This window comes from Triturus cristatus, chromosome 4_1 (assembly GCF_964204655.1).
Source record: "Triturus cristatus chromosome 4_1, aTriCri1.1, whole genome shotgun sequence".
In the NCBI taxonomy this organism is placed as follows: Eukaryota; Metazoa; Chordata; class Amphibia; order Caudata; family Salamandridae; genus Triturus; species Triturus cristatus.
In genome coordinates this window covers 423,658,319-423,685,204 of record NC_140585.1, presented here as the reverse complement: position 1 = coordinate 423,685,204, position 26,886 = coordinate 423,658,319, and the positions used below count along the sequence as shown (strand labels likewise).

At 45.9% G+C, this 26,886-nt stretch overlaps 1 protein-coding gene across 5 annotated transcripts in view; it reads left to right on the top strand.

The window, feature by feature from the left end:
* LOC146855062 (dihydrofolate reductase-like) overlaps window positions 1–26,886 on the top strand; it is a 650,717-nt gene that overhangs the window by 95,554 nt on the left and 528,277 nt on the right. For 2 of the 5 annotated variants that reach the window (XM_085652550.1, XM_085652546.1), the window contains exon 2: window positions 1,952–2,054. The exons of the other annotated variants lie outside the window; for them this stretch is intronic. The gene's annotated coding sequence lies outside the window, so the exon portion shown is untranslated. The remainder of the gene's footprint in view (window positions 1–1,951; window positions 2,055–26,886) is intronic. 5 annotated transcript variants of the gene reach the window in all.

The following is a 26,886-nucleotide window of genomic DNA, read 5'->3' as shown; positions in this document are numbered from 1 at the left end:
ACTTGATTTCAGCTTTCGTTAGGTTAATGTTAGTCAAATTTATCACAGTATTATCCATGGTTATATCATTGTCTAATTTCTCTTCTTCATGTTTCTCCATTTTCCCCTGTTGTTTCCTCCTTTTTGCTTTACGTCTTTGTTTTCTGCATTTGTTCTTTTGTTTGGTCCTATATCTATACGGAGAATCAAACACACTTTTGGAAAGGAGAGCGAAATCTTGTAAAGAATCCGACTTCTGATGTAGCACTTCAGGAGAAATCTAGTCTCATTTTGCTATAAAAATAACTTCATCATTGTTCATGATTTATAAATTCTGTCATGAGTTTTAGTTGCCCTTTAAAAAGTGCTGCAAGTACTCTGGGCAAACATCATGTGTGTCACAAACCTAAAAACTGCAATCATAACTGGCCTTCTGATTGTATAGAATGAATGTATGTCATACTGTGCCCTCTTCTTTCGCCTATGCCCTCCTCAGACCTGCCAACTCATATGGGGCCACTGTGTGTCAGACGATATTGGTTCTTTTCACATGGTCACCAGGTGAGGAGCTGATATCACACTGTGTCAGACAATGTGAGTTGGAAACTCCTGTAGAAAGCATTTCCAACCTACATTGTGTGGTAAGCTAAGCTCAACTGATATCCAGCAGGGCTTTAACACCTCCCCAGAACATAAGGGGCACAATTTGAAGGCTCAGTTTGTTTTTCAGGTGGGGTTACATTGGCTCATGGGCAGTGACCTGGGTGGGGGCTCTGAAGAGCTTCAATTCTGCCTGGCTGGGTTCTCCTAAGTTGTCAGGGCTGGGGGGGAGGAGGGAGGGTTCGTAGGACATAATCAGGGAAATGCGGAGCTGGGGCAGGTGAATTTTAGGGAAGGTTATAGTGAAAGGATGTCAGGGGAGGCTGGCACAGTAAAGTGGAAGCAGGAGGAGGGGTTAGACCCACCACAGGGCAGAGTCCTGAATACAATTGATTGGAATAATGAGACATTGCTGGACCAGGCACCCCTGCGAGTCAGGGCAGCCTGGGACGAGGTTTTGAAGAAGGGGACAATTACGGGCCCCTGTGGATCCCAGGAGGAAGCAGGGGGCGGGTTTTGGGCCTATAAGCCCGCAACACTCCTCTTTGGCTGTGGCTAGTCTGGAATGGAGTGATGGGGGAAGGGCAGAATGGGGGTTTTCATATGGCGGCAAGGTCCAGATTATGGACTCAGCCAGTGTCCTGGCAGTTAATCGACCGAGCAAGGTATATGGGAGGCCCATTGAAGGGGGTTGGGAAAAGGGTGGTAGGACATGGAGCAGTGGGAAGGGGGAACCGGGGTGCCTAGTCCAACAACTCAAAGCAGTGGGGTCACAGGGAGGTAGAGAGGAGGTTGCGGTGGGGCAGTGGTCAGGTGAGGTATTTGGGTTTGAGGAGTTGTTTGCCAGAACACTGGACCATGTTTCTATGTTCCAGGTCGGTAGGTTCGCTGGGGGGCCATTCTCGGGAGACCCACATGCGGCTCAATGGCCCGAGGTGAAGAGACACTGCGGCCTGTGAGGCTAGTTGTAATCCATCAGGGGTCTGCAAGATCACAGCCACAAGAAGGTCTGGTGTGACCCCGCCGAAGCAACGAGCGGGAGGACTGGGGGTGTCCTCCACAAGGATGGAGTAGAGGACTATGAATTCTGCATTGTTAGAAAGGTGGAGCTTACAAGATAAGGCCCCCACAGGTAGGTTGACATGTGGACATATGTTGCATACAAATGAGTCCCTTCTAAGGTGGTTACATGGAGGGGCACTCGGGGGAATTGGGCGCACAGACTGAGTGGACAATGCTTGGTTATGACAAAGGAAGTTTGCAGGAAGGGGAACTGAGGGATGATAATGAGGATCAGGTAAAAGTCCAAAGCTAGTAGTAGGAAGGTGCGGTGGGAGGGTCTTCTAACCCATCTGCACCTTGTGTGTTTCAGGATCCAAGGGCCCAACAGAACACAGGTGGTTGTGACAGAACCTGGTGGCAATAGTCGATGGTGAAGTGGAGGGCCCCTGAGCAGGCACAGACTTTGGCACCAGGTAAGATGCCGAAGTATGGGCCCCACACACCCCCATAATTTCTACAGGGTTGCAGCTAATGAGCTTGGGGAAAGCAGGAAACCCGTAAAAGCATGGTATTCATTGGGGTTAAGGCTAAGGATAAAGCGGGAGGCTCACTAAAAGATGATCCCCATTGGGATCGAGGCTAGGGAACCTCAAGCACGTGAAGAGGCCCACCAAAAGGTGGTGTCCATTGGGATCGATGCTAGGTAGCCTCATGACAGTCGGGAGGCCCGCTTAAGGAAAGGGCGGTATGTGCAGGACACTGGCGTGGGCACTGTTGGCCCCACAGTGTGCACAGACAATGCCACAATGAAGCAGGGGGAAAGGAAGAAAGACGTCAAAGAACAAGTGAAGGGGATCTTAGACCAGGTGAGTACATCAGGTAGGGTTACTGACACAGGAGCAGATACAGGGTTGCAGGGTAAAAGAAGAGTGACTCAAAAGCGTACTCGAGTGACAACCAGGAGAGCAAAGAGGTAAAGTCGAAGAAGTTTCCCTACATGGGAACAGCCAACCCGTTGTGGGCCTACCTTGTGCAGTCCATCAAGGAGAGGATTTGGAAAGGGGAGTATGTTGAAATGATGACATTCTTCCATAGGGAATTGAGCTCCAAGGAAAGGTCTAAGGATTAAGAATTAGAACTGTCATAGCGACAGAGGGTGCCAGTGACAATAAAAAACTGGACTGCTGCATTCCTCATTAATGCGAGTGTTTACTGTGAAAAGTACCCGGAGAGGTCAGTAGCACACTTTAAAGTACATGGATGTTATAAGAAAGGCACAGTTAAATTATGGGGGCTACACTTGGGTCCAGTACGATGAGAAATTCTGGGCTCCTACGGTAGTGGGCCCAGACTCACAATGGGCAGAACTGGACACTGATTTATAGCACCACACTATGGGCCTAGCAATATTCAGCAAAACTATTTTTATGGCGAGTGGTCTTCTGATCGTTTACATGCCCTCTCAGGGGCCCCCCAACCGGGGAGGGGTGGGGAGTTCATTCAAAGGTCAGAGTAGCCAAGGCAGGGCCTATTGGGACTATAATAAAGGACTGTGTACGAGGGAACTTTGTTAGTTCAGACACCTATTGTTCACCTGCTGTGGATCGAGAGGAGCCCGTTATCCATCCGGCTATGGACAGCAACAAGGGGCACAGGAGGAAAAGCAAGTGGTTCTGCTGGGGCAGGGTCAGGCCATGGGTTTCAGGTCCAGTAGGGGTGAACAGGAATCTAGAGGGAAGGGCTCATACACTCATTAACTTGGACAGACTTGCGTTTTGGCTCCTACAATATGACAGGATGGGCGACGCTAGGTTATTGCTAGGCGGCTTTATAAACGTTGTTAGACTAGGTTACCACTACCTGATGGGGTGCCGCTGGGCAGCTAATTTTAAGTCAGCGAGTGAACTCGCCCAAGTGGTGAGGGAGGAAATACACAAGGAGATCCAGGAGGGTAGAATGGTGAGTTCCTTCGGGGACTGGCCTATGGAGCACCTCATTTTGCTCCCCATTGGAGTGGTACCTAAGAAGGAGCCAGGGAAGTTAGGCTCATCCAGCACCTCTCCTGACCAGAGGGCCAGCCAGTGAACAGAATCATCCCATCCATACAGGTGGCAGTGTCATATTCCTCTGTAGGTAGAGCCTTGACACTATTGGAGAAGGTTGAACAAGGGGGCAGTGATGGCTAAGAGTGACATTAAGTCTGCCTTCTGTTTGTTGCCAGTACATCCTGCTGACTTTCAACTGCTGGGCATCCAATAAGAAGGGAAATGATATGTGGATAAAGCACGCTTCCAATGGGTTGCTCCATTTTGTGTACTTTATTCAAATGCCATTTTTTGCCAGTGGCTTTTCATTTGGCCTACAGGACACAACTGCATGACACATTATTTGGAAGATATTTTGGTTAGCTTCCAAGCACTCATGGGTGACTTAGGTGTTCCACTGGCCCAAGAGGAGGAAGTGGGGCCCAGTATGGTCTTATCCTTTCTTGGTATTGAGATTGATTCTATAGCCATGGAGGCACGGTTACCTGATGACAAAAAGCTTAACATGCTGAATATGCCGAACACAATGCTGCGTAAACAAAAGGTAACGATTAAGGAGTTGCAGATGTCGCTAAGTCATCTGAACTTCACCTGCAGGGTAGTGAGAGCTGGGAGCACTTTCTGTAGATAGCTAGGCACTCATGGGTCTGCCCTTATCGCACCATCATGTCATGTTGTCCGCAGGTTTTAATGAGGATCTGAGAATGTGGAGGACTTTTACAGTCATTCAACAGTATTCCACTGGCAGCCTTGATGGATTTTGAGCGGGATGCCCAACTCTTGTCAGACGCTGAAGGAGGTTGCAGCTTTTGCCTGTATTGGCAGGGTCCTTGGTGCGCAGAATAGTGGCCTCAAAATTGGAAAGAGGGTAGGTGTAGTATTGCCTTCCTAGATTTTTTCCCTTTACTGGTAGCGGTGGTGCTATGGGGGGAACAGCTGGCTCACTGGAGAGTTCTATTTCATGCCAACAATATGTCTGTTGCACATGTAGTTAACTGACAGTCCGCCAGGGAGCCTCAGTTGTGTGCACTGCTTGGGACTTAACATTACTTTTAAAGCCCGACACGTGGGAGAGGTTCCATGGGCTGGCCAAGGAGGTGGACTGGGTGAAGACATGGATGCAGCAGAAACTCTGGTCACTAGGAGAGAGAATGCTCCAATTGGTAGCAGGGTCTTTAGCCATTTCTAAAAGAAGGGCATACAATGAGGTGTGATCTGAATTTTTAGCAGGGAGGGCCACATGGAGGTCCCGGGAGAGGGTTAAGAATTCGGTACAATTAATTCTCTTCCTCAAAGAGAAGGGCAAGTCATAGGTTACAATTTTGGGCAAGTTGTTGGGCTTTTCATTTATGGGCAAGCTCCTGTGGGGCTATGTCCCTTCAGCAGTGGAATCGAGAACACGGATTTTGGAGGATTGGATGAGGGAAGCGGGTGCAGGGTCCATATATGGAGGACCCTGACCCTGGATGTCTTGACTGAGGTCATTAAAGCCTGTAGGACAGTGTGCTCAGGAAATAGGGAAACAGTTCTATTTTCGACTCTCATGTTCTGGATGTTTTTTGGGGCCTTCCAGCTCTCAAAGCTATTGGGGGGGAGGGGGAGTAGGGGTTTGCTGCAGGAGGAAGTGTATTGCGGGGAAGAAGGTTTGCCTATTTGGCTGCAAAAGTCTAAGACCGACCAAAGGAAGAAGGGTAGAAGCGTGCTTCTGAGACATTACCCTGCAACTGGCATTTGCCAGCTGCATTGGGTTAAGGCTCTGTGGCTTGGGGCGGCTATTGTTGGGAGGGTATTTAAGCATGAAAGTGGTAAGCCAGTGACTTCTTTTCAATTGTTGGCAGTTTTGCAGAAGGCACTGATGTTGCTTGGCTTGGACCATAGTGGTTTTGCGACCCACTCCTTCAGGATCGGGGCAGCGACACAAGAGGGCCGACTGGGTTTGGGCCAAAGGAGCATTATGGAGTTGGGCAGATGGTCATCAAATTGCTTTTTCAAGATTTATCAGGGGGAGGTAAGTGGGGGGAGTAAGAATGCAGGTTGTTCTATTGCTGGTGCTGGTCTGTTCCCTGACTCCAGGTGGCAGGGATGAACATCTGTATTGTGGGCCACTTTTTCATGAAGTGGGCAGAGGCGCAAGCTAGGGACAGCAGTCATGGTGTGAATCTGGGTTTAACAAGTCTCTATATACCATCACTTGGGGGGGAAAAAGGGAGATGCGGTGGAGGGAGCTCATTCCCTGTCTGAATAGGCTTCTGGTGAACGGGAAATGGGTATGCAGACAGAATATCTAGTTGGAAATGTCTATTTACACAAATATCGAGTTGGAAATATCGTGACACAGATATATCGCCAGCAAGAATATCGTGGTCAAGAACATTGAATTTAAGGTAAGAAATATCATTTTTTTAAATATCGAAGTCATTAATATCGTTTACAAAAATATAGCTGTTTAAAATATAGATTTTTTAATTAGTGTTATGTATTTTAGTATGTATTTTAAATGTATGTGATCTATTTTGTTGCATAAGTATTGTTTTTGATTTTTAATATATGTGTTACATTTTTAGTAGTTAATTATAATAAATTCATGATTATTTTTTATTTAGTAATATTGATTGAATTTAGATTTTATAGTGGTAATTGTGGGAAGTCATTTATTACTCATTAATTATTAATTGGTTGTTAATTAATAATAATGAATACTAATTAATTATAGTAATCATGTTCTTTTTTTAGGAGCGAGTTGTGAGGTTTATAGGGGTAAAGGGTGGGTCTTAGACATCTCGACGCCGTGGATCATCGTTTTCTTCATTTCCAAAGGTACTGTGTTTGTGGGTTCTGTTGCAACTCCAGGCTCGACGTGGCGCTCCTTGCGGTCGACGCCGAACCTTGGGAATATCGTACACTCAACGTCGTGTGACTCCTGTGGGGGTCACATTGTTGCCAAGAACTGTGTTTCAGAAGAATACTTACTTTTGTTGCTAAAGAACTATTTCCTAAGAAGAAACTTTACCTGAACTATTATTTTTCCTTCCAAAGAGTATTTATTAAGATTGTGGTATATTTTTGTCGTTATTTGGTCTTGTGCTAAGCCTTATATAAAAAATACTATTTTTATAATAACTCCTGTGTTGTGTCCATTTGTAGTGTATTCACTTTATTACTGTATGTGGTCATAAATGCTTAACACACTGCCTCTGAGATAAGCCTGTCTGCTCTGCCAAGCTACCAAGGGGGTAGCAGGGGTCATCTGAGTGTGTAATCCACTTGCCCTGACTAGAGTTGGTGGGTCCCTATTTGTCAGAAGTGTATACCTCTGCCAACTAGAGACCGCCGGTTCTAACATTGGTGGTCAGCGGTGAGGATTGAACTTTGCATTTATGACTCATGTGCAGTGTACGCTACATAGTGAAAGCAGACCATAGCGCAGCCACAATCTGTTTTGGTAGGATCTTCTATTTTTGTTCTCCGCTTTCCTGGAGCTTAGTTTTTTAAACACTGCCAGTTTTGACCATGGAGGATGCCGGAGCTGCTACGCCTTCTCTTATTGTTGTGGAGGAATTTGATAAGAAATTGATAAATAAGTACAAGTTAAAGGAGCTACAGCAATATTGCAAGCAGTTTAAAGTTCCTACCACAGGTCTCAAATTGAGAGACGACTTCCTCAAAGCACTGAAGGCCTGGTTAGAGACCAGAAATCCCTCTGATCCGGGGGTGGTACCGGAAGAGGAAGAGGAAGAGGAAGTGGAAGAGCCCATGAATGGGCACGTGGCATCTCCCTGCAGCAGTGTGTCCTCTAAGAGCCTTTCTCCTGAAGAGTTGGAAGACAGGGAGAAGGAGAGGGAATACAAGTTAGAGATGGCAAAACTTAAATTAGGAGGGCAGTTGGAATTAGAGAATGCAAGAAGCAAAAGGGAAGCTGAAATGGAGAGCAAAAGATTGGATTTTGAAAGAGAGAAATTAGCGTTTGAACATGAGAAGATGGTGAGTGAGATGGAGCTTAAAACTAAGAGTTTAACGGTGAATCCCTCTGGTGGCAGCACTCCATCTGTGCCTGCAGAAAGTAGGTTTTATTTTCCCAAAGATGTGATAAAAGATTACAGTAGAAATGAGGATATTGGTCAATGGTTTAAAGCATATGAGTTAGCATTGTTGGCCCACCGGGTCCCTGAGAAAGATTGGGGAGCGGGGTTGTGGTGTCGCTTTACCAATGAGGGGAGAGATACCTTGTTGGGCATGCCTGCTGAGGATAGGATGTCTTATACTCATATGAAAGATGCTTTAATGTTGAGGTATGGCTTAACTCCAGAAAAGTACCGACAAGCCTTTAGAGAATGTAAGAAGTTGCCTGGTACTACGTGGGTTGAATATGTGTCCTTCTTTTGCAGAGCCATGGATGGTTGGGTAAAAGGTAGCAAGGTGGATAGTTATGATGCTCTTTATGATTTGTTTGCGTGGGAGCACTTGGCTAATAACTGTTTTCCAGAGCTACGCCAGCACCTTATCGATAGCAAGATATCTAACCCTAGAAAACTTGCTGAGGAGGCGGACCGCTGGGTCAGTACCAGGGTCCACAAGGGTCCAGTGGGAGACTCAGCCAAAGGTGGGCAGGGTCCCCAGCAGAAGAGTGGGGGGGACAGGGGTAAACAGAGGGAGTTTCAGAAAGCGCCCCAAAGTAATCCCCAAGGGAAGGGTTCCCAGCCTCCCCCTGTAAAGAAGCCAGAGGTCCCAACAGGTAAACCTGTTCCCAGGGGCCCAATGACCTGCTACGTTTGTAAGCAGGTGGGACACCGTTATTATGATCCCCAGTGTCCCATGAAGGATTCGAATGCACCGCCGCGTGCACCCCCCGTCAGGTAGCAAATGTAGCCCTGGGAGGGAGGGAGATGGGTGCCCCCGGTGGGTGGGGTCCCGCAGAAATGTGCCTGGTCTCTTTAGGACAGTAGAAAGGAAATGGTCCCAGAACAAAGGAGCTTGTAAAAGCCTAAACAGAATCAACAGTAATGAAAAATACAACAATGAAATAGCATCCAAGTGTTATTTAATCACACCTAGATGGGAACATATTAATGTAGAAAAAGATTCACAATATTCAATCAGTGCGGGGTGCCACGGGGTAAGGGAAGGGAGTGATGGATTGGGTAAGGTAATAGGATAAGTGACATGAAAAAACTTTGATACTTGTACAAATCAATTGTTTGGCACGCGATATTGTGCCAATTAATTAGTATGAAATCCATTCACAGAGGAAAATAGATGATTTGACAAAAACCATATACGATCAAAGGAAACCAGTGCACATTGCACTATTGTCGGTATTGGCAAAGTCTTATGTCGACGTTTCGACCCCAAAGAATAAGTAGGCGACTGAGGTCCTTACTGGCGGGGTCTTCCTCAGGACAAACAGATAGGTGGAGCAGAAGGGGAAGGCACCTGAAGAGACATTGGGTAAGTATTAAAAACTGTGTCGAGTCCCAACTGAATTAACTTAGGGAGACTGGGTAAGCGAAAACATCGCCATAGTTACCATATTAGAAACAGGGCATCTAATCACTTGGAAAGTTCGCGTCCGGGGGCGCAGGGCCTGGTGGGCTCCGAGGACTGTAGGAGGTGGAGTTCACCTGTAATGAATTTAAGGTGTCATTGTAACCATCCATAAGCGGGTTGAATGGATTGGAATTGATTCAGAACAAAAAAGAATAAATCTCACTTACTGGTGATGATCAAATCAACGAGGAGGTGTTATTTAATCCAACATCACACGCCGTGAAAGACATCGGTGTGACAAGTGAAATTAATCACGGAGGATGGTGACCTCTATGAATAAAATGGAAAAGAGTACTGATTTAAAAACAGATGGAAATCCCAACCTAGAGGATATTCAGCTAAGGACCTAGTTCCCTAATCTGTCAACAAAAACAACAATTAAATAGGGGGAAAGTCCGCACCTTGGTAAGTGGTGGGACATAGACTGTATCAGTATTGCTGTACATTAATGAAAGTGATGACAGGAGGTTAGAAACTGTCTAACTGGAGAATACAAGTATAATGGAGTCGCATCGTTTCCAGAATCACAATAGAGTACACTTCGACAAAGCCGGTATGCATTTTCGTGAAGGAGTTAAAAAGCTACGCAACCGAGTGTGGAAAATGATGCCACGCATTGCTAAGTTGCTCGTAGCATGAGGGAAAACAGTTTAACAGAACAGACGTCCCCATACCTTAAGCGGCTGCCATGACCTGTCGTGCTCGCGGTTTCAAACAAAGCACTGGACCCGTTGGGAGAATTCACTGATAAAGACACGCCGTGCGCCGCGTGACGTTAAACCGGGCGCAGCAGCTCGATGCTAGCGGCGTCGGTGTAGTAGAAGAAAGACACCGTGAGTAGTTCTATGGGGAAGGAGGCAAAGAGCTCGTTGATCCATCTTGACGACAAATGCGAAATGATGGACATTAGTTCCGAGCACTCCAATAAATTAAATTAAGAGGCTAGATGGATGGTTACACATTAATTGAGAGTGTAATAAAAAAGGATCTCGGTTAAGGCTTCTTGCGTGAATGAAGCAAATCAGTTCATGGGCATGAGGGGACAGGGGGTGAGCAAACCTGCAGGGGGTAAATCACAATTGATCGGGCACATACGTAATTACAGACAAAGATGAAAGAAACATATTCGAGCAAACAGAAAACCTTTGCATAGATTTTAAACACACACGACGGCCTATGTGATTGATCGTGGACCCGTTATACCATTGACAGTAAACAGAGTGTTAATGGATAGACATTGCATTTGGAACATAAATGTAGCATAGATGAATGACATGTTGCAAGGTAATTAAACAGCTAAATACATTAAAGGTTCCATTCACAACAGAAGCAACCTAACAGCTGGATGGATCGAGATACAGTGGCCAGCTAATTTCAGTTCCCTAGAGTGGCTAATTGGGCATTACTCGGATCCTGTTCGTTCAGACCCATGTTGACAGTGTCAAAGCGAATCATCCATTTGGACTCCCTAATGGTGAGAATAGAAGATATATTGCCACCCCTAGGGCCCAGTTCGGTCTTCTCCACCACAATCCATTGCATTTGCTCGGGGCTGTGTCCTAGTAGATTAAAATGTTCAACTAGAGGTGCTCCGATCACATTGCATCTTATTCTACTTTGGTGCTGTAGAATTCTCGCCTTGATTTTTTGTTGTGTTTGGCCAATATATAATTGGCCACAGGGGCAGAGGATCCCATAAATGACGTTGGTCGAATTACAATTGGTGTGTGAATGTAAAGTGATGGTTTGATGTTTATAGACAAACTTTTTAGATTGAATTGTAGTTGGGCATGCCTTGCACGATCCGCACTTGAAATGACCTATAACGGGTGGTAGTTTCCAAATTGAGTGGATAGTTGGTACAACCGGGTCCTCAAGGAAAGAATGTACCACATGGTCCTTGATGCTCATGGCTTTTCTGAAGGAATGCATCGGTAAATTCAGTTGATTGATCTCAGTTGATACAATACCCCAATGTTTGTTAATTATCTTTTTCACGGCATTGCTTCTAGTTGAGAACGTTGTCACACATATCATCTTGTTGCTCGTTGGTGATGTAGCAGGATCTTTAGCTATGAGTAAATCATCACGTGGGTTGTACCAGGCCCTCTTCTGGGCCCTCTTAACCAAACGCTTCGGATAGCCCCTGGCAATTAGTCTGGCATTCAGGTCCTCCGACTCTGTCATGTAGTCCACTCGCTTAGTACAGTTCCTGCGGATCCGCAGGAACTGACCTACTGGGAGATTATCACGTAAACCACGTGGGTGGTAACTACTGTACCTCAGCAGGGAATTCCGTTCGGTTGGCTTCCTGTATAGGGTGGTGAAAAGTTTGGCATCTTCGCTGAATATTTTCAAATCAAGAAATGGTATCTCCTGTGAGTTGGACTGAATGGTAAACTGGATGTCTTGGTCACATCGGTTAAGCCACTCATGGAACAAATTAAGTTGGGGTATATCGCCATTCCAGATCATCAATATATCATCGATATATCTCTTCCATAGATTAATGTGTCCAGAGAAGGGGTTGTTATAGAGGACGAAACGCTTTTCAAAATCGTCCATATACAGGATCGCCAGGTCTGGGGCAAAGGCAGCCCCCATCGCCACTCCTTTCGTCTGTACGTAGTACTTTCCTTGGAAGTAAAAGAAATTCTTCCTCATAGCAATAGTCAAGAGGGCTATAATGAAGTCAGTAGGTACCCTCATCGGTGCTGGTCTGGAGTTCAAGACTTCTCTCATGACTTCCAAAGCTGGTTCCTGAGGGATACTGGTGTAAAGTGATACAATATCACAAGTCACGAGTATTTGCTCGCTGGAGTTGAAAGGTTGTTGATCCACTATGTTGATGACTTGCATGGTATCACGCAGGTACGTCTCTGTTTCCTCAGCTAACGGTTTTAGAAAAAAATCTATGTACTTGCATAGAGGTTCCAATAATGACCCACACCCCGATACAATAGGGCGCCCCGGTGGATGAAGAATGTCTTTATGTATCTTCGGTAGGGTGTAGATGGTCGGTAGTCGTGGGCATTTCTGGTTCAAGTACTCGAATTCCAATTTGCTTATAAAACCGAGGTTAAAGGCTTCCAAAGTGATAAGAAGGATTTCACCCATCAAGTCCTTGGTGGGGTCGGATCTGAGCAAGGAGTAGCTGACACCATCTTGCAGTTGTCTCAAAATTTCAGATTTATACGCGGTCGTGTCCTGTATCACTATGGCTCCCCCCTTATCGGCAGACTTGATCTCAATGTCCTTGTTGTTTTTAAGGGTCACGAGTGCAGTTTTTTCAGATTTACTGGTGTTCGGTATAGTGTGTTTATATGTCGATAATAGCGTATTGACATCCGTCAGAACCATGTTCTCATACGCCAAAATCCTGCTACTCATGGCACTGGTCGGTGGAAAGAACTTAGATGGAGGCCTTAGTCCAGTATGGGATTTAGAGGGATTATCCTCAGCATTTCTGAAAAAGTATCTGAGACGGATCTTACGAAAAAATCCATAAAGTTCTGTCTTGAGATTAAATGAATTTGGATGTGCCGTTGGAACGAATGATAGACCTTTTGAAAGAACAGCTTGTTCATCAGTGCTCAAATTGTATGCAGAAATGTTGACCACAGGGTTATTATGGGGCTCTACCATCTGTACACTTTCCTCCTTGTTGAGATCTCTCCATGATTCTCCTGTTGGAAACGGACCTGTTTGGGGGTCGAGCCTCTGCCTCTGTCCCAATTCGTACTCGGTGGGTTCTGCTGGCCTCTCGATGGTCCTCTTGGCCAGTTGCCGCCTCGTCCTCGCGGGGGTCTCCATTGGCCTTCCCCTAAAAAAGGGAAATAACCTTGGGGGGGATACCAGTTATCACGATAGTTGTCACGGTAGTTGTAATCGTAGCTCGGGCCCTGGACCTCCGGGTCACTGTCTGAGCTCACAGTGGAGTCAGAAAAATTGGTGTAATTACTCCTGCCTCTAAAGGCACCTCTGCCTCGTCCTGTAAAACGTCCCGAATTGTCTTGCTTGTAATAATCCTCGTTGAGGTAGGGGTACGTATTCTTTTTCTCATAGAACCTGATATCCTTGGAGAGTTTATCCAGCTTCTTGTTCTGCGTAGTTGTTTCAAAGTCTTTTAATGATTTGGTAAGATTCTCCAGGGCACTTTTAGCGTTAATCAGGGAAGAATCTCCTGCGATCTCTTGTTTCAGGGCAGCGATTTCCCTCATCAAAACTTGGACCTGTTCTGCCGCTGTCTCCACTCCTAAAACCATCCAATGTCGCGAAGCATTGTTTGCAATGAAGCTGAAACCTTCTTTAAATTTAGGTATGTCAATGAAGATGGCAGGTTCATTTTTAATCTGTAGTCCAACCGGTATTATGCTAGCCTGTAAATATTTGGTGAGCAGATGGCCATGAAGTTTAGTGCGGATAAGTTTCTTTTCTAGACGTCCGAGTTGTGCTATTTTATCGTTGAGCGTAAAGTCAATGTTTGGTGTGTCGGATGACAGAAAAAGATTTCTAGGATCCTGTAGGAGCTGGTTGATATAATCCTCGGTATAGGAAAGGGTTTCGCTCTCCACCATTTTCTTTACAGAAGGAGATATCACATAAAATACCTCGCAGGTAAGCACCTGCACATGAAAGCGTTTAAACTAAGGGTAAACCCAAAAAGTCGCTGGGACCTGGGTATCAAAACAGTAGAAAGGAAATGGTCCCAGAACAAAGGAGCTTGTAAAAGCCTAAACAGAATCAACAGTAAAGAAAAATACAACAATGAAATAGCATCCAAGTGTTATTTAATCACACCTAGATGGGAACATATTAATGTAGAAAAAGATTCACAATATTCAATCAGTGCGGGGTGCCACGGGGTAAGGGAAGGGAGTGATGGATTGGGTAAGGTAATAGGATAAGTGACATGAAAAAACGTTGATACTTGTACAAATCAATTGTTTGGCACGCGATATTGTGCCAATTAATTAGTATGAAATCCATTCACAGAGGAAAATAGATGATTTGACAAAAACCATATACGATCAAAGGAAACCAGTGCACATTGCACTATTGTCGGTATTGGCAAAGTCTTATGTCGACGTTTCGACCCCAAAGAATAAGTAGGCGACTGAGGTCCTTACTGGCGGGGTCTTCCTCAGGACAAACAGATAGGTGGAGCAGAAGGGGAAGGCACCTGAAGAGACATTGGGTAAGTATTAAAAACTGTGTCGAGTCCCAACTGAATTAACTTAGGGAGACTGGGTAAGCGAAAACATCGCCATAGTTACCATATTAGAAACAGGGCATCTAATCACTTGGAAAGTTCGCGTCCGGGGGCGCAGGGCCTGGTGGGCTCCGAGGACTGTAGGAGGTGGAGTTCACCTGTAATGAATTTAAGGTGTCATTGTAACCATCCATAAGCGGGTTGAATGGATTGGAATTCATTCAGAACAAAAAAGAATAAATCTCACTTACTGGTGATGATCAAATCAACGAGGAGGTGTTATTTAATCCAACATCACACGCCGTGAAAGACATCGGTGTGACAAGTGAAATTAATCACGGAGGATGGTGACCTCTATGAATAAAATGGAAAAGAGTACTGATTTAAAAACAGATGGAAATCCCAACCTAGAGGATATTCAGCTGAGGACCTAGTTCCCTAATCTGTCAACAAAAACAACAATTAAATAGGGGGAAAGTCCGCCCTATTGTATCGGGGTGTGGGTCATTATTGGAACCTCTATGCAAGTACATAGATTTTTTTCTAAAACCGTTAGCTGAGGAAACAGAGACGTACCTGCGTGATACCATGCAAGTCATCAACATAGTGGATCAACAACCTTTCAACTCCAGCGAGCAAATACTCGTGACTTGTGATATTGTATCACTTTACACCAGTATCCCTCAGGAACCAGCTTTGGAAGTCATGAGAGAAGTCTTGAACTCCAGACCAGCACCGATGAGGGTACCTACTGACTTCATTATAGCCCTCTTGACTATTGCTATGAGGAAGAATTTCTTTTACTTCCAAGGAAAGTACTACGTACAGACGAAAGGAGTGGCGATGGGGGCTGCCTTTGCCCCAGACCTGGCGATCCTGTATATGGACGATTTTGAAAAGCGTTTCGTCCTCTATAACAACCCCTTCTCTGGACACATTAATCTATGGAAGAGATATATCGATGATATATTGATGATCTGGAATGGCGATATACCCCAACTTAATTTGTTCCATGAGTGGCTTAACCGATGTGACCAAGACATCCAGTTTACCATTCAGTCCAACTCACAGGAGATACCATTTCTTGATTTGAAAATATTCAGCGAAGATGCCAAACTTTTCACCACCCTATACAGGAAGCCAACCGAACGGAATTCCCTGCTGAGGTACAGTAGTTACCACCCACGTGGTTTACGTGATAATCTCCCAGTAGGTCAGTTCCTGCGGATCCGCAGGACCTGTACTAAGCGAGTGGACTACATGACAGAGTCGGAGGACCTGAATGCCAGACTAATTGCCAGGGGCTATCCGAAGCGTTTGGTTAAGAGGGCCCAGAAGAGGGCCTGGTACAACCCACGTGATGATTTGCTCATAGCTAAAGATCCTGCTACATCACCAACGAGCAACAAGATGATATGTGTGACAACGTTCTCAACTAGAAGCAATGCCGTGAAAAAGATAATTAACAAACATTGGGGTATTGTATCAACTGAGATCAATCAACTGAATTTACCGATGCATTCCTTCAGAAAAGCCATGAGCATCAAGGACCATGTGGTACATTCTTTCCTTGAGGACCCGGTTGTACCAACTATCCACTCAATTTGGAAACTACCACCCGTTATAGGTCATTTCAAGTGCGGATCGTGCAAGGCATGCCCAACTACAACTCAATCTAAAAAGTTTGTCTATAAACATCAAACCATCACTTTACATTCACACACCAATTGTAATTCGACCAACGTCATTTATGGGATCCTCTGCCCCTGTGGCCAATTATATATTGGCCAAACACAACAAAAAATCAAGGCGAGAATTCTACAGCACCAAAGTAGAATAAGATGCAATGTGATCGGAGCACCTCTAGTTGAACATTTTAATCTACTAGGACACAGCCCCGAGCAAATGCAATGGATTGTGGTGGAGAAGACCGAACTGGGCCCTAGGGGTGGCAATATATCTTCTATTCTCACCATTAGGGAGTCCAAATGGATGATTCGCTTTGACACTGTCAACATGGGTCTGAACGAAAAGGATCCGAGTAATGCCCAATTAGCCACTCTAGGGAACTGAAATTAGCTGGCCACTGTATCTCGATCCATCCAGCTGTTAGGTCGCTTCTGTTGTGAATGGAACCTTTAATGTATTTAGCTGTTTAATTACCTTGCAACATGTCATTCATCTATGCTACATTTATGTTCCAAATGCAATGTCTATCCATTAACACTCTGTTTACTGTCAATGGTATAACGGGTCCACGATCAATCACATAGGCCGTCGTGTGTGTTTAAAATCTATGCAAAGGTTTTCTGTTTGCTCGAATATGTTTCTTTCATCTTTGTCTGTAATTACGTATGTGCCCGATCAATTGTGATTTACCCCCTGCAGGTTTGCTCACCCCCTGTCCCCTCATGCCCATGAACTGATTTGCTTCATTCACGCACGAAGCCTTAACCGAGATCCTTTTTTATTACACTCTCAATTAATGTGTAACCATCCATCTAGCCTCTTAATTTAATTTATTGGAGTGCTCGGAACTAATGTCCATCATTTCGCATTTGTCGTCAAGATGGATCAACGAGCTCTTTGCCTCCTTCCCCATAGAACTACTCACGGTGTCTTTCTTCTACTACACCGACGCCGCTAGCATCGAGCTGCTGCGCCCGGTTTAACGTCACGCGGCGCACGGCGTGTCTTTATCAGTGAATTCTCCCAACGGGTCCAGTGCTTTGTTTGAAACCGCGAGCACGACAGGTCATGGCAGCCGCTTAAGGTATGGGGACGTCTGTTCTGTTAAACTGTTTTCCCTCATGCTACGAGCAACTTAGCAATGCGTGGCATCATTTTCCACACTCGGTTGCGTAGCTTTTTAACTCCTTCACGAAAATGCATACCGGCTTTGTCGAAGTGTACTCTATTGTGATACTGGAAACGATGCGACTCCATTATACTTGTATTCTCCAGTTAGACAGTTTCTAACCTCCTGTCATCACTTTCATTAATGTACAGCAATACTGATACAGTCTATGTCCCACCACTTACCAAGGTGCGGACTTTCCCCCTATTTAATTGTTGTTTTTGTTGACAGATTAGGGAACTAGGTCCTTAGCTGAATATCCTCTAGGTTGGGATTTCCATCTGTTTTTAAATCAGTACTCTTTTCCATTTTATTCATAGAGGTCACCATCCTCCGTGATTAATTTCACTTGTCACACCGATGTCTTTCACGGCGTGTGATGTTGGATTAAATAACACCTCCTCGTTGATTTGATCATCACCAGTAAGTGAGATTTATTCTTTTTTGTTCTGAATGAATTCCAATCCATTCAACCCGCTTATGGATGGTTACAATGACACCTTAAATTCATTACAGGTGAACTCCACCTCCTACAGTCCTCGGAGCCCACCAGGCCCTGCGCCCCCGGACGCGAACTTTCCAAGTGATTAGATGCCCTGTTTCTAATATGGTAACTATGGCGATGTTTTCGCTTACCCAGTCTCCCTAAGTTAATTCAGTTGGGACTCAACACAGTTTTTAATACTTACCCAAAGTCTCTTCAGGTGCCTTCCCCTTCTGCTCCACCTATCTGTTTGTCCTGAGGAAGACCCCGCCAGTAAGGACCTCAGTCGCCTACTTATTCTTTGGGGTCGAAACGTCGACATAAGACTTTGCCAATACCGACAATAGTGCAATGTGCACTGGTTTCCTTTGATCGTATATGGTTTTTGTCAAATCATCTATTTTCCTCTGTGAATGGATTTCATACTAATTAATTGGCACAATATCGCGTGCCAAACAATTGATTTGTACAAGTATCAAAGTTTTTTCATGTCACTTATCCTATTACCTTACCCAATCCATCACTCCCTTCCCTTACCCCGTGGCACCCCGCACTGATTGAATATTGTGAATCTTTTTCTACATTAATATGTTCCCATCTAGGTGTGATTAAATAACACTTGGATGCTATTTCATTGTTGTATTTTTCATTACTGTTGATTCTGTTTAGGCGTTTACAAGCTCCTTTGTTCTGGGACTATTTCCTTTCTACTGTTTTGATACCCAGGTCCCAGCGACTTTTTGGGTTTACCCTTAGTTTAAACGCTTTCATGTGCAGGTGCATACCTGCGAGGTATTTTATGTGATATCTCCTTCTGTAAAGAAAATGGTGGAGAGCGAAACCCTTTCCTATACCGAGGATTATATCAACCAGCTGCTACAGGATCCTAGAAATCTTTTTCTGTCATCCGACACACCAAACATTGACTTTACGCTCAACGATAAAATAGCACAACTCGAACGTCTAGAAAAGAAACTTATCCGCACTAAACTTCATGGCCATCTGCTCACCAAATATTTACAGGCTAGCATAATACTGGTTGGACTACAGATTAAAAATGAACCTGCCATCTTCATTGACATACCTAAATTTAAAGAAGGTTTCAGCTTCATTGCAAACAATGCTTCGCGACATTGGATGGTTTTAGGAGTGGAGACAGCGGCAGAACAGGTCCAAGTTTTGATGAGGGAAATCGCTGCCCTGAAACAAGAGATCGCAGGAGATTCTTCCCTGATTAACGCTAAAAGTGCCCTGGAGAATCTTACCAAATCATTAAAAGACTTTGAAACAACTACGCAGAACAAGAAGCTGGATAAACTCTCCAAGGATATCAGGTTCTATGAGAAAAAGAATACGTACCCCTACCTCAACGAGGATTATTACAAGCAAGACAATTCGGGACGTTTTACAGGACGAGGCAGAGGTGCTTTTAGAGGCAGGAGGAATTACACCAATTTTTCTGACTCCACTGTGAGCTCAGACAGTGACCCGGAGGTCCAGGGCCCGAGCTACGATTACAACTACCGTGACAACTATCGTGATAACTGGTATCCCCCCCAAGGTTATTTCCCTTTTTTAGGGGAAGGCCAATGGAGACCCCCGCGAGGACGAGGCGGCAACTGGCCAAGAGGACCATCGAGAGGCCAGCAGAACCCACCGAGTACGAATTGGGACAGAGGCAGAGGCTCGACCCCCAAACAGGTCCGTTTCCAACAGGAGAATCATGGAGAGATCTCAACAAGGAGGAAAGTGTACAGATGGTAGAGCCCCATAATAACCCTGTGGTCAACATTTCTGCATACAATTTGAGCACTGATGAACAAGCTGTTCTTTCAAAAGGTCTATCATTCGTTCCAACGGCACATCCAAATTCATTTAATCTCAAGACAGAACTTTATGGATTTTTTCGTAAGATCCGTCTCAGATACTTTTTCAGAAATGCTGAGGATAATCCCTCTAAATCCCATACTGGACTAAGGCCTCCATCTAAGTTCTTTCCACCGACCAGTGCCATGAGTAGCAGGATTTTGGCGTATGAGAACATGGTTCTGACGGATGTCAATACGCTATTATCGACATATAAACACACTATACCGAACACCAGTAAATCTGAAAAAACTGCACTCGTGACCCTTAAAAACAACAAGGACATTGTGATCAAGTCTGCCGATAAGGGGGGAGCCATAGTGATACAGGACACGACCGCGTATAAATCTGAAATTTTGAGACAACTGCAAGATGGTGTCAGCTACTCCTTGCTCAGATCCGACCCCACCAAGGACTTGATGGGTGAAATCCTTCTTATCACTTTGGAAGCCTTTAACCTCGGTTTTATAAGCAAATTGGAATTCGAGTACTTGAACCAGAAATGCCCACGTCTACCGACCATCTACACCCTACCGAAGATACATAAAGACATTCTTCATCCACCGGGGCGCCCTATTGTATCGGGGTGTGGGTCATTATTGGAACCTCTATGCAAGTACATAGATTTTTTTCTAAAACCGTTAGCTGAGGAAACAGAGACGTACCTGCGTGATACCATGCAAGTCATCAACATAGTGGATCAACAACCTTTCAACTCCAGCGAGCAAATACTCGTGACTTGTGATATTGTATCACTTTACACCAGTATCCCTCAGGAACCAGCTTTGGAAGTCATGAGAGAAGTCTTGAACTCCAGACCAGCACCGATGAGGGTACCTACTGACTTCATTATAGCCCTCTTGACTATTGCTATGAGGAAGAATTTCTTTTACTTCCAAGGAAAGTACTACGTACAGACGAAAGGAGTGGCGATGGGGGCTGCCTTTGCCCCAGACCTGGCGATCCTGTATATGGACGATTTTGAAAAGCGTTTCGTCCTCTATAACAACCCCTTCTCTGGACACATTAATCTATGGAAGAGATATATCGATGATATATTGATGATCTGGAATGGCGATATACCCCAACTTAATTTGTTCCATGAGTGGCTTAACCGATGTGACCAAGACATCCAGTTTACCATTCAGTCCAACTCACAGGAGATACCATTTCTTGATTTGAAAATATTCAGCGAAGATGCCAAACTTTTCACCACCCTATACAGGAAGCCAACCGAACGGAATTCCCTGCTGAGGTACAGTAGTTACCACCCACGTGGTTTACGTGATAATCTCCCAGTAGGTCAGTTCCTGCGGATCCGCAGGAACTGTACTAAGCGAGTGGACTACATGACAGAGTCGGAGGACCTGAATGCCAGACTAATTGCCAGGGGCTATCCGAAGCGTTTGGTTAAGAGGGCCCAGAAGAGGGCCTGGTACAACCCACGTGATGATTTGCTCATAGATAAAGATCCTGCTACATCACCAACGAGCAACAAGATGATATGTGTGACAACGTTCTCAACTAGAAGCAATGCCGTGAAAAAGATAATTAACAAACATTGGGGTATTGTATCAACTGAGATCAATCAACTGAATTTACCGATGCATTCCTTCAGAAAAGCCATGAGCATCAAGGACCATGTGGTACATTCTTTCCTTGAGGACCCGGATGTACCAACTATCCACTCAATTTGGAAACTACCAACCGTTATAGGTCATTTCAAGTGCGGATCGTGCAAGGCATGCCCAACTACATTTCAATCTAAAAAGTTTGTCTATAAACATCAAACCATCACTTTACATTCACACACCAATTGTAATTCGACCAACGTCATTTATGGGATCCTCTGCCCCTGTGGCCAATTATATATTGGCCAAACACAACAAAAAATCAAGGCGAGAATTCTACAGCACCAAAGTAGAATAAGATGCAATATGATCGGAGCACCTCTAGTTGAACATTTTAATCTACTAGGACACAGCCCCGAGCAAATGCAATGGATTGTGGTGGAGAAGACCGAACTGGGCCCTAGGGGTGGCAATATATCTTCTATTCTCACCATTAGGGAGTCCAAATGGATGATTCGCTTTGACACTGTCAACATGGGTCTGAACGAACAGGATCCGAGTAATGCCCAATTAGCCACTCTAGGGAACTGAAATTAGCTGGCCACTGTATCTCGATCCATCCAGCTGTTAGGTCGCTTCCGTTGTGAATGGAACCTTTAATGTATTTAGCTGTTTAATTACCTTGCAACATGTCATTCATCTATGCTACATTTATGTTCCAAATGCAATGTCTATCCATTAACACTCTGTTTACTGTCAATGGTATAACGGGTCCACGATCAATCACATAGGCCGTCGTGTGTGTTTAAAATCTATGCAAAGGTTTTCTGTTTGCTCGAATATGTTTCTTTCATCTTTGTCTGTAATTACGTATGTGCCCGATCAATTGTGATTTACCCCCTGCAGGTTTGCTCACCCCCTGTCCCCTCATGCCCATGAACTGATTTGCTTCATTCACGCAAGAAGCCTTAACCGAGATCCTTTTTTATTACACTCTCAATTAATGTGTAACCATCCATCTAGCCTCTTAATTTAATTTATTGGAGTGCTCGGAACTAATGTCCATCATTTCGCATTTGTCGTCAAGATGGATCAACGAGCTCTTTGCCTCCTTCCCCATAGAACTACTCACGGTGTCTTTCTTCTACTACACCGACGCCGCTAGCATCGAGCTGCTGCGCCCGGTTTAACGTCACGCGGCGCACGGCGTGTCTTTATCAGTGAATTCTCCCAACGGGTCCAGTGCTTTGTTTGAAACCGCGAGCACGACAGGTCATGGCAGCCGCTTAAGGTATGGGGACGTCTGTTCTGTTAAACTGTTTTCCCTCATGCTACGAGCAACTTAGCAATGCGTGGCATCATTTTCCACACTCGGTTGCGTAGCTTTTTAACTCCTTCACGAAAATGCATACCGGCTTTGTCGAAGTGTACTCTATTGTGATACTGGAAACGATGCGACTCCATTATACTTGTATTCTCCAGTTAGACAGTTTCTAACCTCCTGTCATCACTTTCATTAATGTACAGCAATACTGATACAGTCTATGTCCCACCACTTACCAAGGTGCGGACTTTCCCCCTATTTAATTGTTGTTTTTGTTGACAGATTAGGGAACTAGGTCCTTAGCTGAATATCCTCTAGGTTGGGATTTCCATCTGTTTTTAAATCAGTACTCTTTTCCATTTTATTCATAGAGGTCACCATCCTCCGTGATTAATTTCACTTGTCACACCGATGTCTTTCACGGCGTGTGATGTTGGATTAAATAACACCTCCTCGTTGATTTGATCATCACCAGTAAGTGAGATTTATTCCTTCTTTTTTGTTCTGAATGAATTCCAATCCATTCAACCCGCTTACGGATGATTACAATGACACCTTAAATTCATTACAGGTGAACTCCACCTCCTACAGTCCTCGGAGCCCACCAGGCCCTGCGCCCCCGGACGCGAACTTTCCAAGTGATTAGATGCCCTGTTTCTAATATGGTAACTATGGCGATGTTTTCGCTTACCCAGTCTCCCTAAGTTAATTCAGTTGGGACTCGACACAGTTTTTAATACTTACCCAATGTCTCTTCAGGTGCCTTCCCCTTCTGCTCCACCTATCTGTTTGTCCTGAGGAAGACCCCGCCAGTATGGACCTCAGTCGCCTACTTATTCTTTGGGGTCGAAACGTCGACATAAGACTTTGCCAATACCGACAATAGTGTAATGTGCACTGGTTTCCTTTGATCGTATATGGTTTTTGTCACATCATCTATTTTCCTCTGTGAATGGATTTCATACTAATTAATTGGCACAATATCGCGTGCCAAACAATTGATTTGTACAAGTATCAAAGTTTTTTCATGTCACTTATCCTATTACCTTACCCAATCCATCACTCCCTTCCCTTACCCTGTGGCACCCCGCACTGATTGAATATTGTGAATCTTTTTCTACATTAATATGTTCCCATCTAGGTGTAATTAAATAACACTTGGATGCTATTTCATTGTTGTATTTTTCATTACTGTTGATTCTGTTTAGGCTTTTACAAGCTCCTTTGTTCTGGGACCATTTCCTTTCTACTGTTTTGATACCCAGGTCCCAGCGACTTTTTGGGTTTACCCTTAGTTTAAACGCTGGTCTCTTTAGGAGACGTGGAAATAGTCCCTCCAACCCCTCTGCCTAGTAACACTAAGAAATATAGGCAGTGGGTGACCATTAATGGCCATAGGGTGGAAGCTCTCAGAGACACTGGAGCAAGTGTGACACCTGTCAAGTGTCACTTGGTGTCCAGAGAGCAGGTGGTCCCTCATGCATTCTACCCCGTTGTAGCTGCTGACAACTCACAGAGTAAGTGTGAGGTAGCTCAAGTTCCTTTTGAGTGGGGGGGGTCTCAGGTACTCTTCAGGTTGCTGTGAGGCCCGCCTTGCCTGTTGATTGTCTCCTGGGCAATGATTTGGAGGACTCCCCTTGGGCTAAGGTGGAGCGAAAAGCGCATCTGGAAATGTTGGGTCTGCCGGAGTGGGTGTGTGCGACCACCCGGTCCATGTCAGCTAGTAAGGGTGTTGATGGGGTCCCGGAGCCTGAAAGTATGGCCCAGGATCCAACCATGAAGAGAAGAGGCAGGGGGCGCGGGAAACCGTCCCCCATCGTTCCCACGGTCCAGGAGGGAGCAGACCCTGAGGGGGATGCCCTGGAACCTACAGGGGAACAAGTGGCTGAACTGGGAGACCTGCCCGAGCTGACCCATTGGCAGCAGGATGGTGGTCCCTCCAGGGAGGAATTTTGTGCTGAACAGAAAGTGTGCCCTTCTCTTGTGGGTATGAGGCAGCAGGCCTCAGCCCAAACGACAGGTGATCAGTCAGGATCACATTGGATTTACTGGGAGAACGACCTCCTGTATAGCGAGCCTAAGGCTGCTGAACCTGGGTCAGCCCGTGTGCTGGTGGTACCCCAGCGCTTCAGAGCCTTCCTACTGGGGTTGGCTCATGACGTTCCGTTAGCTGGACATCTGGGGCAGGACAAGACCTATGACAGGCTTGTCACCCATTTTTATTAGCCCCAGATGAGAAAGGATTCAGACATCCATTGTAGGACCTGCCAAACTTGCCAGGCAAGTGGGAAAAGTGGGCGGAAGCAGAAGGCTCCCCTCCAACCTTTTCCCGTGGTCAGTACCCCCTTTGAGTGAGTGGGGATTGACATTGTGGGGCCACTGGACCCCAAGACAGCCATGGGCAACAGGTTTACCCTGGTCTTGGTGGACCATGCCACCCGGTACCCGGAACCCATCCCTCTCCGCACAGTGACATCCCCCGTGGTGAGACGGGCACTGATGGGTGTTTTCTCCCGCATGGGGTCCCCCAGAGAGGTGGTGTCAGACCGGGGCACCAACTTCATTTCTAATTATATGAAGTCTCTGTGGAAGGAGTGTGGGGTAACCTACAAGTTTACCACTCCTTACCACCCTCAGGGTAATGGGCTGGTTGAGAGATTCAACCGTACCCTAAAAGGCATGAATATGGGTCTTGAAGAACCAATGAGGCGTAAATGGGACGTCCTCTTACCATGCCTGCTGTTTGCTTACCGTGAGGTGCCACAAAAGTCTCTTGGGTTCAGTCCCTTTGAGCTTTTGTATGGACACCCGGTAAGAGGGCCTTTGAGTCTGGTCAAAGAAGGCTGGGAGCAATCTCCCAGGAAATCTCCCCAGGAATGTATACAGTTACATGCTGGCCTTTAGGAACCAGACTTGGCGCTTCAGAGATCTTGCTCAGGCAAATCTGGAGGCCAGCCAGGAAGAGATGAAGCGGTGGTACGACCAGAATGCCACTCTGGCTGAGCTTCAACCTGGTCAGAAAGTTTGGGTCATGGCCCCCGTGGAACCTTGTGCGCTCAAGGACAGGTGGACTGGACCATTTGAGGTTGTGGAGGAAAAGAGCGATGTCACCTACTTGGTGGACTTGAAGTCTCCCAGGAACCCCCTGAGGGTCCTGCATGTCAACCGGTTAAAGCCCCACTTAGAAAGGTCCGAAGTGGGCTTGCTCCTAGCCACAGATGCTGGAATGGAGGAGGAGACTGAGCCTCTTCCTGACCTCCTGTGTGCAAAAGAGCAAGATGGGTCAGTGGATGGTGTTGTCCTCTCTGACACACTGACCCTTGAGCAGCAGCAAGATTGTCGCCATCTGCTGGGACAATTCCCTGATCTGTTCTCCTTAATCCCTGGTGTCACTCAGTGGTGTGTCCACGATGTGGACACCGGGGACAGCACTCCTGTGAGGCACAAGGCCTACAGGGTGACTGACAAGGTCAGAGCATACATCAAGGAGGAGGTCTCCAAGATGTTTGCCCTAGGGGTGGTTGAGTCCTCTAGCAGTCCTTGGGCCAGCCCAGTGGTCTTGGTCCCAAAGGCTGCAGCGCCTGGTGCTTCACCAGAACTTCGGTTCTGTGTGGATTACCGAGGACTCAATTCGGTCACCAAGACTGACGCGTACCCCATCCCCAGAGCTGATGAGCTCATAGATCCGTTAGGTGCTGCCCTTAGTACGTTTGATCTAACGTCTGGGTACTGGCAAATCGCCTTGACCGATGGGGCAAAGGAGAGGTCTGCATTCTCCACACCAGATGGGCACTACCAGTTCCGGGTTATGCCCTTTGGGATGAAGAATGCCCCAGCCATATTCCAGAGGTTGGTCAACCAGGTATTGGCTGGACTGGAGGATTTCAGCGCCGCCTACCTGGACGACAACGCAGTGTTCAGCGCCAGCTGGGAGGAACACTTGCGCCACCTTCAGGAAGTGTTGTTGGCCCTGCGCAGAGCAGGCCTCACAATCAAGGCCAGTAAGTGCCAGATTGGGCAGGGTTCAGTGGTGTACTTGGGGCACCAAGTAGGGAGCGGCAAGGTGGCCCCCCTGCAACCCAAGATAGATACCATCCTGGCTTGGGAACCGCCCAAAACCCAGACTCAGGTGAGAGCCTTCTTGGGTCTCACGGGTTACTAGAGGAGGTTTGTCAAGGGGTATGGCAACATTGTGCACCCCTTGACCTCGCTGACTTCCAGGAAGCAGTCAAGACTTGTGATCTGGACTGACGCCTGTCAGAAAGCCTTTGACACCCTGAAAACTGCAATGTGTACAGCACCGGTCCTCCAGGCACCCAACTTTTCCAAGGAGTTCATTGTCCAGACGGACGCTTCAGAGCATGGTGTGGGGGCTGTTATAGCACAGATAAATGAAGAGGGC